The sequence below is a fragment of the Cyprinus carpio genome, chromosome B13 (assembly GCF_018340385.1).
Source record: "Cyprinus carpio isolate SPL01 chromosome B13, ASM1834038v1, whole genome shotgun sequence".
NCBI classification, from domain to species: domain Eukaryota; kingdom Metazoa; phylum Chordata; class Actinopteri; order Cypriniformes; family Cyprinidae; genus Cyprinus; species Cyprinus carpio.
Window position 1 is genome coordinate 6,114,164 of NC_056609.1, and position 15,311 is coordinate 6,129,474.

The following is a 15,311-nucleotide window of genomic DNA, read 5'->3' on the forward strand; positions in this document are numbered from 1 at the left end:
ACAAATTAATCAATGTTAATTCTGATCTTATTCATCAGGTCTCGCACACAATACAGCATCGCAGTCACTATTTAAACAAGCGCTGACACAGTGTGGTGAAATCGATAACGTTATGTTGGATTAAAACTACAAGTTCTGTTGAGTTTGGAAAATTCTGTGCACAGTAATCATCAGAATAACTCTTTTAACTGTCTCCAAAAAATGTCCAGATTTTGAAATCATCCTGCAGATGCTCATTTTAACAGGCTTTTATTCAACTAGGTCAGTGGTTCTCAACCTTTTGTAGGCCAGTGCCCCCCTACCCAGTATTCAGGTCTTTCACTGCCCCCATCAAATAAAACATAATCTTATTGTCTTCACTGACTATTGAAATTGATTATTATTTTGTGTTTATAATGAGGACTGTTATTATATTTACAGTAGCATTCAAATTTATGGGGTCATTACTTTTTTTTTTTAAGAAATTACTTTAATTCAAGGATCCATTAAATTGATGAAAAAAAAAATGAAATGACAGTGAAATACATTTTAAAATAAATTATTTGAAAATAAGTGCAGTAACATTTATTTACAGAGTTTTTAAGCATGTTGGTGATTTTCATTGCTACAGATTTGGTGATGATGTTGCCCAAATTTAAAAAGACTTGATAAAAATTCCTGTTTACAAAATATATCCACAGGGGCATATTTACAGTAGAGATTTTAGTTTGTTCTTCTGTTCCTGGCAGAGTGAGTGTAGTGGCGTGATTTTTGACTGGTGCGAGTATTGGATTTGAAAGTCAGAGCATTGTAGTTTTCAGTCGCTCCAAGAGCACTCTATTACCGCTCCATTGAAAATCAAGCACAATTAATGCCAACAGTCCATAATACAACTGCATTTTATCAAGAACTCAAGCATTAAACATCATTAGCTATTTTGACAGATCTGTGGATCACTCAAATCAGAAAGAAGGTGAAGGTTATAATGATGGCGGTGGACAAGTGTTGGGAGTTATATTCTCAAGCATGTAAAGTTTGTTGTAGCATTGTGGATACTCAATTGTTTGTTTCAATGAATTCATGTTTTAAACGTTTTATTGTACAGGAAGTTAATTACAAACTGCATGCACGCACATAACACACAAGCTCGTGCAACAACGTACAGATTGTGCACACAGAAACAGTTTCAAGTTGCAAAAAATTGTCAACACACTGTGCTGTGATTTATCAGCTTAAAGATGGAAAAGTTACAGCATATTCTTCATATTCATGTCATATTTGCTCCACATGCAAGTGAGTGTAAGCAGTAATTTAATATTAAACTAATCTTCTAGTATTGTGTATTTATTCTTCATTTAATAGAACAGAATTTCAAAACACTGAAATACTTTAGCCGTGGAGCGGCATTTCTGATCAGTTGAGTGAGGAGCGGGAAATAGTGAACCCAGAACGGAGCTGGAACGGAGTGATTATTGAATGCTTGGAGTGCAAAGGAGAAATTGTTGCCGCTACACATACTCTGGTTCTTGGAACTCTTGAACACTCCTTTTTACTGTTTGTGATATGTTTGGATGTTTTCAATTAGCTCTCATGGAAAAATAATAATATTGATCTCTTAATTTTAGAAGATACCAGTTTTGAGAATAATATTGAATTTCCTGATTTTTTTTTCTGAGATAGTGGACATGGTAATTGTGGTCAGTAAATATACCACATTTATACATGTCAAATGGAAAAAAAAAGTAAACCCTCCATTACTATATTTCATGATTTTGTGAGAATATTTAAATGTTTGCTTACAAATACTTAAAAGAGTATAAAATAAAACTAAGTAGATGAAGATAGGATACATACCTGTATGCTACTCATTTTCAAAATCGTTAATATTTTAGTGTTGTCCTGATTTATCTATTTCATTAGTTCCCAAGCAGCAAAAAAGGCACACAAATATAAATTAGGCTATATTTTTAAGAGTTGAATCTTGAAATTTGGCATTCAAACCAACCACAGCCAATCAGCAAACAAAAAGCATTCATATAAATTTTTCTAAACAAGAAAAAGCATACTGTGCGTTATCGTGTCTAAATGTTTGCTATTGTTTTTCACAGGATGTCTGGCAGCTGCGCTAAAGCTATGGAAATGATAGTTTAGAAGCGGTAGTAGGGATATGGCGGTATTAAATTTTCATGTTGCGATTAATTGATCATGTTTTACCACGGTATGCGGTATTATCACGGTATTGAAATTAAGTTTTTAAAAAAAGTGGTCATAATACAGTATAACAGGTTAAATAACTTTTTTTTTCTTCAAAAATAACTGAACATTTAAATACAATAAAGCAATACAAAAAATATATTTAAAGTTAAACATTTTACACATTTTAGTGTGAAAGAGATTTTTAGAGACATATGTGTATCACTTTACAATAAGACCTCTAGTTAACCTTAGATAAAATACCGTGCATATTCATTACCGCGATATATCGCATTACCGAATACCGGCACAAGTCTAAGCGGTAGTATTGGTGTAAACTAGTGGCACTAACTAACACTACTACACCAGGCGTGAACATTGCGACCACGTTGCGTCAAAGCACACAGATCCAGATTATAATCAGTGGTTCAGTATCTGAGCGTGAGTGCTACATAAATGTGGCTGCCGGGTGGCGCTTTAATGGCTGCCGCGCTCCACCCATTTGTGCTACCAACAAGTTGACAAACGGATATAGAAAATGCGTTTTGATGCATCCAGTGTAGAGATGGCATTAGGATTTTTGAGTGTTTTGTCTTTTGCATGTTTGGTGTGACTCACCTGAAAAATATACATAACAGGAAGAATTGATACACTGCTTCTACGGGCACTTCCAGTAATCAGTTTCGCTGTGATAAAGGTCCATTGAGAACAAATTTAGTGTCTGTTATAACAAGCATGACCTGAGGCTAACTGCAAATGCACAAATTTTACGAACGCATTGAAGCATCATTACGAAACTTGGTATGCTTCTTTGACACCGTGCCCTAATGGTAATCAAAAAGGTTGGGGGCAGAGCCATCTTGTGGTCAAAAGTTATAATGAAATTTCTAAAAATTATAATAACTTTTGGTTACGTTAGCCTATTGTAATGAGACTGATGTTGATAGAGTCCTTGGATCATGCAGATATCGTCAATACCTATTATGCCAACATTGGCCGATCTTCCTGTCTGCCATTTTGATTAATGTTGAAGACCTACTTTTTCTAAATCCTCCAAGACCATTGGTCTGATTTTCACCACATTTGACCTGGAACATCTTCAGACCATGCTGGCAAAAAGTAATGGATTTCGTGTTGATACACAAAACGATATTTGTTTAATGCATCAGTGAACTTGGTGGAAAAATGCCAGGCTATATCTGAGGCTGTATTTCTGCAAAGCTTTGACATATCGACACCAAACTTTGTATGTGCCATTGTCCTCTCACACTGGCCATGCCAAATTAATTTGGTAACAGCGCCACCTATTGGTAATAAACCATTCACTATTCAATAATAATGAAATTTCCATAAATTCGAATAACTTTTTATTGCATTAGCCCAGGGATTCCCAAAGTGTGGTACGTGCACCCCCAGGGGTACGCGAGCTGCCACCAAGGGGTGCGCGAGAGGAAAAGTGTAATGGCGGTCTGTTTTTTTAAGTGGGATTTTTCCATACCATTAAAAAAAACATGAACAGTAAACATTTCCTTTGTAATCGCTTTAATTTTAAATAAAAAAACTATAATTTATTAGTTTTCATTTTGATAGAAAAAGAAGACAGCTGCTGTCTTCTACGCACTGCTCTTCTTTTATGCGCTGCAGGCTAGGCTATATGTGTGCCAACTTGTTTCATTCATTCCCTATATAATATATATATAATATATATATATTATATATATATATATATTATAAATACGCTTAAACTGGCTGAAATTAGGGGGAAACTGTCAAGTGGACGTCTTTTGATAAAGTTGTTTGTCCCGAAGGAGAGAGAGGATCAAGAGAGGGTGAGGGAGGTAAGGAGATGGCAAAAAAAAGAGGTGATGAGGGTGAACACCAGACGGGGAAAAAAAGAAGGAAATATGATGACAATTATCTAGGTCTGGGCTTCACTTGGATCGGCGATACAGATTGCCAGAAGCCTCAGGCTCAGTGTGTGTTGTGCAGTGAAGTTCTAGCAAACAGCTGTCTGAAGCCGTCTTATCTCCGTCGTCACCTGCACACGAAACATGGCAATTTAAGTCAAAAGACCCATTACATTTTTTTTAAAGCAAAGGTGGAGGGAGTTGCAGAAAAAGCCACAAAAAAAAAAAAAAAAAAAATTCCGTTTCATTCATGCGTTGGGTCTACGAAAGACGCATTACGGGCTTCATATCTGCCATGAGCCTATGCACTTTGTTACTTAATTATGTTGTGGATCGTGTGTAGGCTAGGGCTGTGCGATTAATCGAAATCGTAATAAAATCAAGATTTGAGCATGCGCGAATTCTCTAAATCGCTTTATAGCATGAGTTTTACGCGGTCCCGACCTCCCGCAGTATGCCATCCGATCTAATCAGAATGCAACGCGCCTAGTGCGAGAACAGAACAGACTGGGCATATGCTTAACTCCAGGTTTCACACAACTCTGTCTGTGATGCGTATTTTTTTCCGAGCCCATGTTAATGGGATCAGAGCGTTCACACTGGCACGCGGTAAAAGATGTGAACAGGAAAGGTGAGAAATCGAAAGGTTCGAAAAGAATGAATTCAGCGCATGAGCATAAAGAGGGTTTGTGAGTGAGTGAGTGAGAGGAGACATGTTTTAATTATTGCGCGCACTCTCTCCGGATGAGAGAGCAGCGTGTATCTGCGCACAGGCGTGTGTCTGGGTTTTGTGACAAAGCAAAGGAAATCTGCGTGCAAGCGGGGAAGTCTTTCGCGCTCGTAGCGCATTATTTTAATGTTCTTTCGCGTTACAATAACGCGATCTCGCTGCTGCTTCTGAACTGCATACACATACTGTACACGCACTGCAGACGGAGTACGTGTGATCCTTGGCCAATAAATATATTTCAGCACCTGAGGCACCGCAACAATGAGCTCTATGACCAATGCATGGCAAAAAACGGGTTTTATTTTGCCATATGTCTAGACATTTTGTTTGACATCTTTACTTAGTGGGGATTGGGGGTGCGCCAACCCGGTTGGGACATAGAAGGGGGTGCGCAGGAAAAAAAAGTTTGGGAACCGCTGCATTAGCCTATTGTGATGAAACTGGTCTATAAATATTCATTGGGTCATGCTGAAAACACAGATATCTGTTACACCCAGGTGTACATCACAATACAGAATATAAGCTCTATTGCTATCTTCATTTTTTTTTTTGTGTATATTAGTTATGTATGTCTCCATTTATTTAATTAGTCTAGTAGTATAGTAGTTTATTTTTTTTATTAATTAATTTAAATATATACTGCTATGAGTTTCAGGCCTGGGAAAGAATGTTATAATGTTAATTATATGTTAAATCCACTCAAGCATTCATAAAGCGAGCTGCAGTGACACTGCCCACCAAAAGTGATCATTTAAAATGTGTCAGAAAAACAAGGAGACTGGCTGAATATTTTAAATTTAAATAATATAAAATTGTATTAATGTTAATAAATATGAAGTATCATATGTTACCTCATACAACTTTCAAACTTGTAACACCAACACAAATAATGTTTTAAATATAAATAAAACACCTTTTAGTATAAGTCAAAATTAAGCGAGGAATGTTTATTTTTAAAGGAATGATGGAAAATGATGAAATGATAAATGATGGGAAATATAAATTATAAACAAACAAATAGACATTTATACAGCAAACTGAAAATCTTATAAAAAATATTAGTGCAATAAAAGTAGCCTCAACTTTCTCACAAACAAATTATTTAAAGGTGACCTATTATATACCTCCCTGTGTGATGCTTCTCGTGGCTTTCAGTTTGTTTGCCAGCTACTAATTTCTGACTTTCCATGTGCCGTGCCTCTGGCACAGAATACAATAACTATGAAAATTGCTGAGCTGCTTGTTCAGATCACCTATATTTGGGTCATCCTCTCTGCTTTATACCATCCTGTGGTGTCGATGCTTCAATGCTCGGCGAAGGAACTTCTCCAGCTTCGCCTCCGTCAACTTTACGTTTTCATCCAGGCATTGTTTACCAGCCATGTCGGAAATACACTCACCATGGATTCCAGCGGACGTACAACATCAATGATTCATGCCCAAAACGGTCATTCTGGTCATCCATCCCTCGTCCAGCATGGAGGTCTGCATGGACTATTGACCCACTTCTGTCGGGAGCCTGGTAAAAGGCAGCAATTAAAGGACAGGGTGATGATGATAATTAGCGGGGAGGCAGCTGACTCGTCACATGTACTCTCCAATCTGGCCAAATCTGCTGGCTACTATGCTAAAAATTATCTATTTTTTGGATTATTCAGTATATGCTCGCTCTCTAATAAAGGACCCCTGTTGCATGATGTGCTGTCTGACCGTAAGTTGGATTTCCTGTGTTTAACTGATACCTGGCAGAAACATGACTACTTTCATCTCTTAACCAGTCTGTTCCTCCGGGATATACCTTCATTTTGTAAATCCTGCGCTACTGGTCGGGGAGGGGATCTAGTGATACTCTATAAGGAGAAATGGAAAGTATCTAGGTTAACCGTGTCTTCAGTCTTCTTTTGAAAGCAGTGCCTTAAACGGGGCAATACCTACTATTCTCACTACTATCTACACCCCCCCCCCCCCCCCAAAAAAATACCCAAAGTTTTTAACTGACCTGTGTTCTACTGTATGTCTCAGATCATAGATATGCTGGGTGATTTTAATATTCATATTGACAATGACAGTGTAACAATACAACATTTGTATGTCAGGAAGGAGGAGGCGGGAACCGCCGAACATTTACATAAAACTTTAATAACAAAATAAACACAAAACAGCACGACAGGCCCTCGCGGACGACTGCCACACACAAACAAAACCAAAACACAAAATAAAACCCAGGCCTGGTCTTCTCTCGTCCTTCGCTGTCGTAACTCCTCCCTTTATCCTTCCGGAGCTCCTCTGTGGGACTCGAGACCAGTGAGTGGGCGCAGGTGTCGCTCATTTCCAATTACTCCACCGGCCTCGCTCTGTTCCCCACGGCTTTCAGCCCCGCCCCACTCGTCACGGGACAGCAACGCAAGTACAAGTGAATTTTTATCTTGTTTGGACAGCTTTGGTTTGCAGCAACTTTCAAACTTTCCTACTTACTCTAAAGGACATACCCTTGATCTAATTTGTTGTTCTGGTAAAACTCCTTATAATTGCACTGTTTCTGACTTATATCAGACCATTTTCTGATGTCCTTTTGTGCTCAGTTGGCAGTTCAAGTTAAACACGTTGTCATTCTATCACATTCCGAACCTTAGCAACATTAAGAACATTGATGTGCTAATTTAAGCTGATTTCTCCCACTGCAGATGCTCTGGGTTTCTTAATGTAATAATGGATTAACTGAGTTCTTTGCATCTTTTGCACCTGTCAACATCAGACTGTTTCTTTTACTCTCTCTGCTTACTGGTTTACCTCTGATTTACATCTAAAGGCCATAGGCTAGAGCATTTATATGCTAAATCCGGTCTTACTGTATATAAAGAAACTCTCGCTGATTCATATCCATCATTATATAGAAGCATTGTCTAAAGCAAAATCTGACTACTATTCTAATATAATTGGAGCTAGCGAAGGGAACTCTAGATTTCTTTTTTTCCCGCCTGTGTTGAAATATTTTCTGTCTATCCGACACTCTGCCATCAAGCTTGTGTTCAACAGAACTTTGCAACGGTTTTATGACTTTCTTTGAGTCTAAGATTAAAAAGATCGAACAGCAATTACTTTAAAGCAAATTAGATTACGATTCCAGTTATCAAGTCTCCCAAGTGACTGTGCACTCTACGTTTACTATTATTTTACCAACTGCTGCAGAGATATTGTGTCATTCGGAAATCTAAAACTACCACATCAGCTTGACCCACTGTCTACTCGCTTAGTTGAAGCCTGTCAACCATCGCTGTCTTCATTAATTACTAAATTATTCACTCTTGACTTGTTTCTGGTTCTGTTCTTTCTTCTCTTAAAACTGTTATTATTACCCCTATTCTAAAGAAATCAGGGACTGATCCATTAAATTTAGAAAAATATTGACCAATTTCTAATTTTCCATTCATTTCTAAAATCTTGGAAAAATGCTTTGCAGCTCAAGTTCACAATCATCTCTCCAATAATAAATTGTTTGAGCAAATCCAATCCGGTTTCCGTCCCCAGCATACTACAGAGACTGCTCTTGTGAAAATTACTAATGATTTGTTATTGGCAGCTGATTCTGGTTTATTAACAATACTTGTTCTTCTTGATCTGAGTGCAGCCTTTGCCACGATCTCGCACAAGATACAAATGGACAGGTTATTTTCTATAGAGATCACTGGCACCCCTAGTACTGGTTTAGGTCTTATCTTACCATTCGCACTCAGTATTTTCAAATTAAAAATTTTAAATCAAGACCATCTACAGTTACTACTGGTGTCCCTCAGGGTTCTGTTTTGGCCCCGATCTTATTAATCATCTTTTTACTTCCCCTTGGCCATATTTTCAGGAAATATGGTATCCATTTTCACTGCTATGCCAAACAACACCCAGCTCTAATTGTCTTCCAAACCCTTCCTCTTGTTGATATTTTTTTGTTGTACAGATGTTTAGCTAAAAATAATAACTGGCTTTCAGCCAACTTTCTAAAACTCAACAGTAATAAAACTGAGGTCTTACTTATTGGTACAAAATTTTTATTTGACTAAATCTAATTGTTTTACTATGGTTATCGATAATAATGCAATTTGTCCTTCTCAGCAGGTCAGGCATTTGGGTGTCATTCTGGATAGCACACTTTTTTGAAACTCATGTCAATAATATTACGCATACTGCATATTTTCACCTGCGTAATATTAATCGCCTCCATCCCTCTCTCACAATGAATAATACTGCAATTCTTATTCATTCACTGGTTACCTCACGTATCGACTATTGTAATGCTCTCCTTACTGGTCTTCCTTCTAAACTTCTTTATAAACCCCTATTGGTTAAGAACTCGGCAGCTTGTGTTCTTTCTAAGACTTCATCAATCAAGCACATTTCTCCAGTTCTTCAACATTTACACCATTTAAAATTTTTGCTTCTCACATTTAAGGCACTTCACAACCTTGCTCCACTGTATCTTACTGACCTTCTCCACATCTATACTCCTCGCACTCTCAGATATTCACACTCAATCTCTTGTGTCGTCGTGTATTACGTTTAAGCACCATAGGAGCAAGAACTTTTAGTTTTGCACCCCTCACCTATGGAACTCTCTTCCCCCCAATATATGTAACAGTAACAGCCTTCATACTTTTAAATCTCGTCTTAAGACTTATCTTTCTATCTAGGCTTTCTTATGATTTTTTTCTTATAAAGCCTTTATTGTATTTATGATGTATGTATGCAGTTGTGCTTTTGAATTTTGTAATGCTGGCAGGACTTGTTTATTTATAGTTACTGTTTTTACCAGTTTGCTTGCTGTAAATGTGACTTTGGGTGTTTAGAAAGGAGCCATTAAATAAAATGAATTATTATTATTAAATAATGCTAATAATAATAAAGATGGCGGCTTAAACACTTCTGGTGGCTTCACTGCCTTAAGGCAATTTAGAACGCAGTGAGCAATCCAGTCATTTTATACTGTATAGATCACTGATGCTAATAGAATCACAAATGGCCAGGATTTTTTCCCTACAACGACATCATCATACTGTTTCACTCAATCAACAGGCTGCTTAAAAATCACAGCCTCTCTAATGTTCCTGCTTCAACTCCTTCAACCTTTTTAATATATTTTTTGGAGATTTTTAGTACCAAAATTGATAATATACGTAACCACATTATCAATACTATACTTCGGCTGCTTCTTCCTTAAATATTTCTGCTTTTTCTGGAATTTCTCTCTCCAACTTTGCTGTATATGTTTCCCAGTCTCTCCGTAATATGGTTGTGAAAATGAAAGCTATCACTTTCAGAGTTGATCCTGTACCATCTTGTCTGTTCAAATCAAGTTTTGATTCTCTGTGTCCTGTTGTTTTGAGTATCATCAATGAATCTCTGTGCACTTGTGTGGTGCCAGCAGCACTTAAAATCGCTGCTGTCACCGCTGTACCAAAAACTAACAACACTTTCTTTAATAACCTGAATAATATTCATCCCATCTCTAATCTTCCATTCCTCGCCAAAATGTTTGAACAAACAGTGGCTTCTCAATTGCTTTCTCATCTTTCTTATAATGATCTTTTTGAGCCACTTCAATCTGGATTCCGTAAACTCCACAGCACTGAAACTAGTGTTAGTTAAGGTCACTAATGACTTGTTAATGGCTTCTGATTCTGGCCATCTGTCTATACTGATTCTTCTTGATCTTACTGCCTCTTTTGACACTATAGATCACTCTATTTTAATCACCCGTTTAGATACTTTTTTTTTGAGTTTCTGATTCTGCATTGAAGTGATTTAAGTCCTACCTCTCTGATCGCAAGCAGTTTGTTGTGATGGGCAGTTGCAGGCCTGAGGTCGGTGTGGTGCACTCTGGTGTTCCCCAGGGATCAGTTTTGGGCCCTTTACTTTTTAGTATTTACATTTTTCCACTGGGCCAACTTTTAAGAACAGTTGCTCTTAACTTTCACTTTCATGCCAATGAAACTCAGATCTACATACATTCAAAACCTGATGTCAATATGCCTGTGTCTTTTCTTTCTCAGTGTTTTACTGAGATTAAAAAATGGATGTCTGAAAATTTTCTCTGTCTAAACTGTGACAAGACTGAAATGACGATCATTGCTTCACCTCACCCGGTGGGAAGAGGGGAGAAAACAACCAATAAAACAGAACTACAACACTCATTATACAGACAAATGAATATTAAAATATCTTTAAAACAGAAAGAATAAAGGCAGTCACTTTGTGTACTCTTCTTTGAATTTTCAGTCTATATATCATTGTTTGCTGTGTATCACAATAACCTATCGTGTGTCATCACGTTCATAATCAGACGAATAGCTGTATCAGCGCCCCTATTCATGCATATTTCATTTGAAGAAGACGTGATATGTGCGCGTATGTGGTGCTGGTTCATGTTTGGAGCATGAGAGAATATGAAATATGAATGAAACACATTTGCTCTGAAACTGCTCTCTCTTGCGTGCTTCACATGTTGTCAAAAATAAATATTGTTACAGTTGTGTTTAAGGTGAAACGACAGCGCGGAAGGTTTTTTTTTTTTTTAATGAGATTTGAATTCTCCGCTGTAATACAGCCTCATGCAAAATACAGCTCAGTGATTGGATCATAAGACTTCATTCTCATGAATAATACTGAGCAAAGCTCCGAAAATTTCTGACGTAGATGCGAACTCTCCAGCCACGGCAGCCAATCACCACTGCAAATCAACGCATATAACAAAATTGCTACAAAAAATCTTTTACCATAATATATATTTAATAGACATAATTAGTGTTATGATTGTTTTCACTGATGTGCAACCTGTACATTTGTGTTAACATCCCAAAAAAATGTGTTTTAGGGTTTCTTGACACTTCATACAACTCTGCTAAAAACCATGGGTGATCAGGCTTTCCCTTCAGTGGCTCCTAAATTGAGGAATTCCCTACCCTCTGAGATTGGGAATACAGAATCCCTGTGTTTTTGAAATCGTCCCTTAAAATTTACTTTTTTATGGGATTTATGTGATTACTTTGTCTCTTATTTTATTGGCTTTGTATTGTTTGTGTTGTATTATTCTTTGTATTGTTTGTATTGTTTGCGTCTGCTGTGAACTCAAGCTATAGCTCTGTCTTGCTGGTAGAAGGCTGGCTGGGCTCTGATTTGTGAGTGGGACTGGTCAGTTCTTCCTCACTGGTGTTGAAGACGTGTGTGAGTTCACCAGCACCCATTCCACAAAAGCAGCGAGGGTCCCTCGAGGACCTTCCCTGGATTTCACCTTCGTAGTGGTGTTAATTCCGATGAAATAAAATGTCATCGGGCAATCATCTGGCAAATGAGTGCAGTTGGCGAGGTCCAAGAAATCCTGTGTATGGTCCTCAAGGGAGCACTCCCCATTGCTCCAGCAGGAGGTGGAGAACAGCTGGATTGTCCATACGGCACTGAACACAAACTCAAACAAAAAAACTGCAGCTATATATTATAAATTATGTGCCAAGCACAGAAGGTGCAAAGCCATCTAATATATTTGTTAATTTCTTCTTCTATGTCTATCCCTTTAGCTGTCACCCCCCATTTTTTACAATAGGCATTAAAGTGCACTATCCCAACTTAAATTGTTGTAATTTATGAACACTTTGGAATATAGACCTGAGGTTGGTCTCTTTTTAAAGAAGAAAATTAGCAGATTTTGGCAAAAGTGGAATTTATTATTATTTTTTTTTTTCAAAAAATTAAAGTATCAAAAAGTTATAAAAGTTTAAATGTACTGTAAATAAAATGCGCTATATTAATTTTATTTTATTTTATTTATTATAAATATTTTACATAACAGGTTTTACTCTAAAATTGGTATAAAATTAAAGCCTTGTGTCTAAATAAGTTATGTTCCAAATTTGAAGTTGATATGAAAAAAAAGAGGTTCCTGTGAGATTTTATTTAGGGTGTCATACCACAAACAGCCACTGGGAGCCATCAAAACACCTTTGAATTTTGTATAATGAATTTTTCTCTAGATTTCTCTGTCAATTTTACTTCTATCTCAAAACCACCAAATATGGAATCCTGAGACTCAGACCTTTCCAATGATATGTTTGTTGCCAAGATTATAAAAAGTTTTGATTCTAAAACACCGTAATGCTTTTTGTAATATGACACTTGACACTGCCCACTAAGGGGGAGGAGACCGCCATAAGAATTTAAAGTACCATTTCCATGGTAATGCAGTGTCCGATTTCAAAATGGTTTTCACATGATGAATCTTGGGCTTTCTAAGCTTTCAAATTATATATAATTTATGATGATTACTAAAAGATAGGACAACAACAAAAGAGCACCAAGGTGGGACGGTGACTAAGGGGCTAAACCAAGCCTATATGGCAGCCACTAGTTAAGAGTTGTGAAATTTGGCACTCAGATAGAGGAAAGTTTAGATATTAAAGGAATAGTTTCAAATTATCATTAAGTTGATTGCGTGATGCCCAACTGGATCTTGTGTCACTCTCACCCAACAACGACCACACCAGATAATTTTGGTGGTAGTGATAAGTGATAAGCAAATGGACGTTACACGTGATAGTATTTGTTTTAATTGGTCGGATGCACACTGCCATTTTTGCTTACCTCCCTGGTTTGCCTCTGTTGTGCTTGGCCCCTTAATTGCTGCTTGCAGGTATATTTTATTTTATTTTATTCTTGTTATTCATATTTTAGTGCTCAGGAGGAGGATGAGGCATATGAAGAAAACCATGTGACTCAGGAGGTGGTGGAAGAGCAGCTGTTGCGGTTGGTCACACGAGAAGTCATGGACCTTCTAAGTAAGTTTCCCTTATGTATGTGAAGCCTTTCAAGTTTGATTGTTTTTTTTTGTTGATAAAAAAAAAATTAATTAGTTTTCCTGTTGTGAGTTGTGTTTTGAGTTAATAGAAAATTTCCAGAGCTATCTGAGAGGAAGTAGGTTTTTTTTTTTTTTAAAGTGTCCTTGTTTTTTGTTTTTTGCTGACGAATTTAAAGAATGGGAAATATTTCAGCTATGCTCAAAAGCACAGGGACTAAGGTGCAGAACAGTTGTAGCAGTGCCAAGGACTGGTATGTCAATTTTAAATATTTAGCTCTGGAGGTAGAATAAAAAAAACTTCTGTTTATTGAAATAGGGGCTGGCTAAAATACTAGGTTTTGCAGAGGTCACAGCTACAGGGATTAAAGTTTTCCGTGGCTACGATGGATTTCCGTCAACTGAAAAAAAATGAGGGGAAAAGAAACATGTAGTGCGTTGTTGTTCTGCCAGCACAACAACAGAAATCAACAAATCAACAGTGTTTCATTCATTTACATTTACATTAAGTCATTTGGCAGACACTTTTATCCAAAGCGACTTAAGAATGAGGACAATGGAAGCAATAAAAATCAACAAAAGAGCAATGATACACAAGTGCTATAACAAGTCTCAGTTAGCTTAACATAGTACATGTAGCAAGTTTTTTTTTTTTTATTATATAATAAAATTAAAAAACAGAAGGCCTTTTAGAGGCATTTTTTGCTTTTGTTAATTGTATAATAAAAGAAAATAGATAGAATACAAACAGAATAGAGAAGCTAGTGTTAGGTTTTTTTAAAATGTAAATGAAGTAGAGTGCAAGTCTAAAAGTTTTTTTTTTTGTTACGAATAGAATTAGAATGGAGAGTGCTAGAGTTAGAGGGTCAAATAAGATGGAAGAGATGTGTTTTTAGCCGATTCTTGAAGATGGCTAAGGATTCAGCAGGTCATTCCACCAGGACGGAATTTAAAAGTCCATGAAAGTGATTTTGTGTCTCTGGAATAGCACAATAAAGTGACGTTCACTTGCAAAATGTAAGCTTCTAGAGGGCACGTAAGTCTGAAGTAATGAATTTAGGTAAAGGGGTACAGAGCCAGTGGTGGTTTTGTAGGCAAACATCAATGCCTTCAATTTTATGTGAGCAGCTATTAGTAGCCAGTGCAAATTGATAAACAGAGGTGTGATATGCATTTTTTTTCGGCTCATTAAAAATGTATCTTGCTGTGGGAGTCTGGATTAATTGTAAAGGTTTGATAGAACTTGCTGGAGGACCTAAAAGAATGAAAGTGTGTTTGTGAAGGAAACTAGTGAGTCAGTGATTCATGATACCATACCCATTCATAAAAACAGTCACTTGCTTCATTCCTGAATGAATCAGCCTTTCAAACGAATCAATTGAATAAATGATTCAGTGATAAAATCAGTGACTTGCCGCCACCTGCTGGCGGATTTAGTTTTATTTTTAGCGTATAATTTATTTAAATCATTTAATATTTCTGTATTCAAAATTTTATACTTAAAACATTAATCTCCACATGAATTTATAAATGTAATTGCACTCATCCCACCTCTGAGACTTATTAAACATCTGAAAATGTACCTACAAGCAACTTTTGTGTTCTTCTTCTGTGCCACCTAAATAAACCTGCTGGTGTCTTTCATTATACAGTGAAGACTATCCAGTGT

General features: G+C 36.9%; 1 long non-coding RNA gene across 1 annotated transcript in view; it reads left to right on the plus strand.

The window, feature by feature from the left end:
• LOC122139384 overlaps nt 1–13,646 on the plus strand; it is a 31,867-nt gene extending 18,221 nt beyond the window's left edge. The window contains exon 3 of the long non-coding RNA XR_006156235.1: nt 13,522–13,646. This is a non-coding gene — a long non-coding RNA (uncharacterized LOC122139384). The remainder of the gene's footprint in view (nt 1–13,521) is intronic.
• The last annotated feature ends 1,665 nt before the right edge of the window (nt 13,647–15,311 follow it).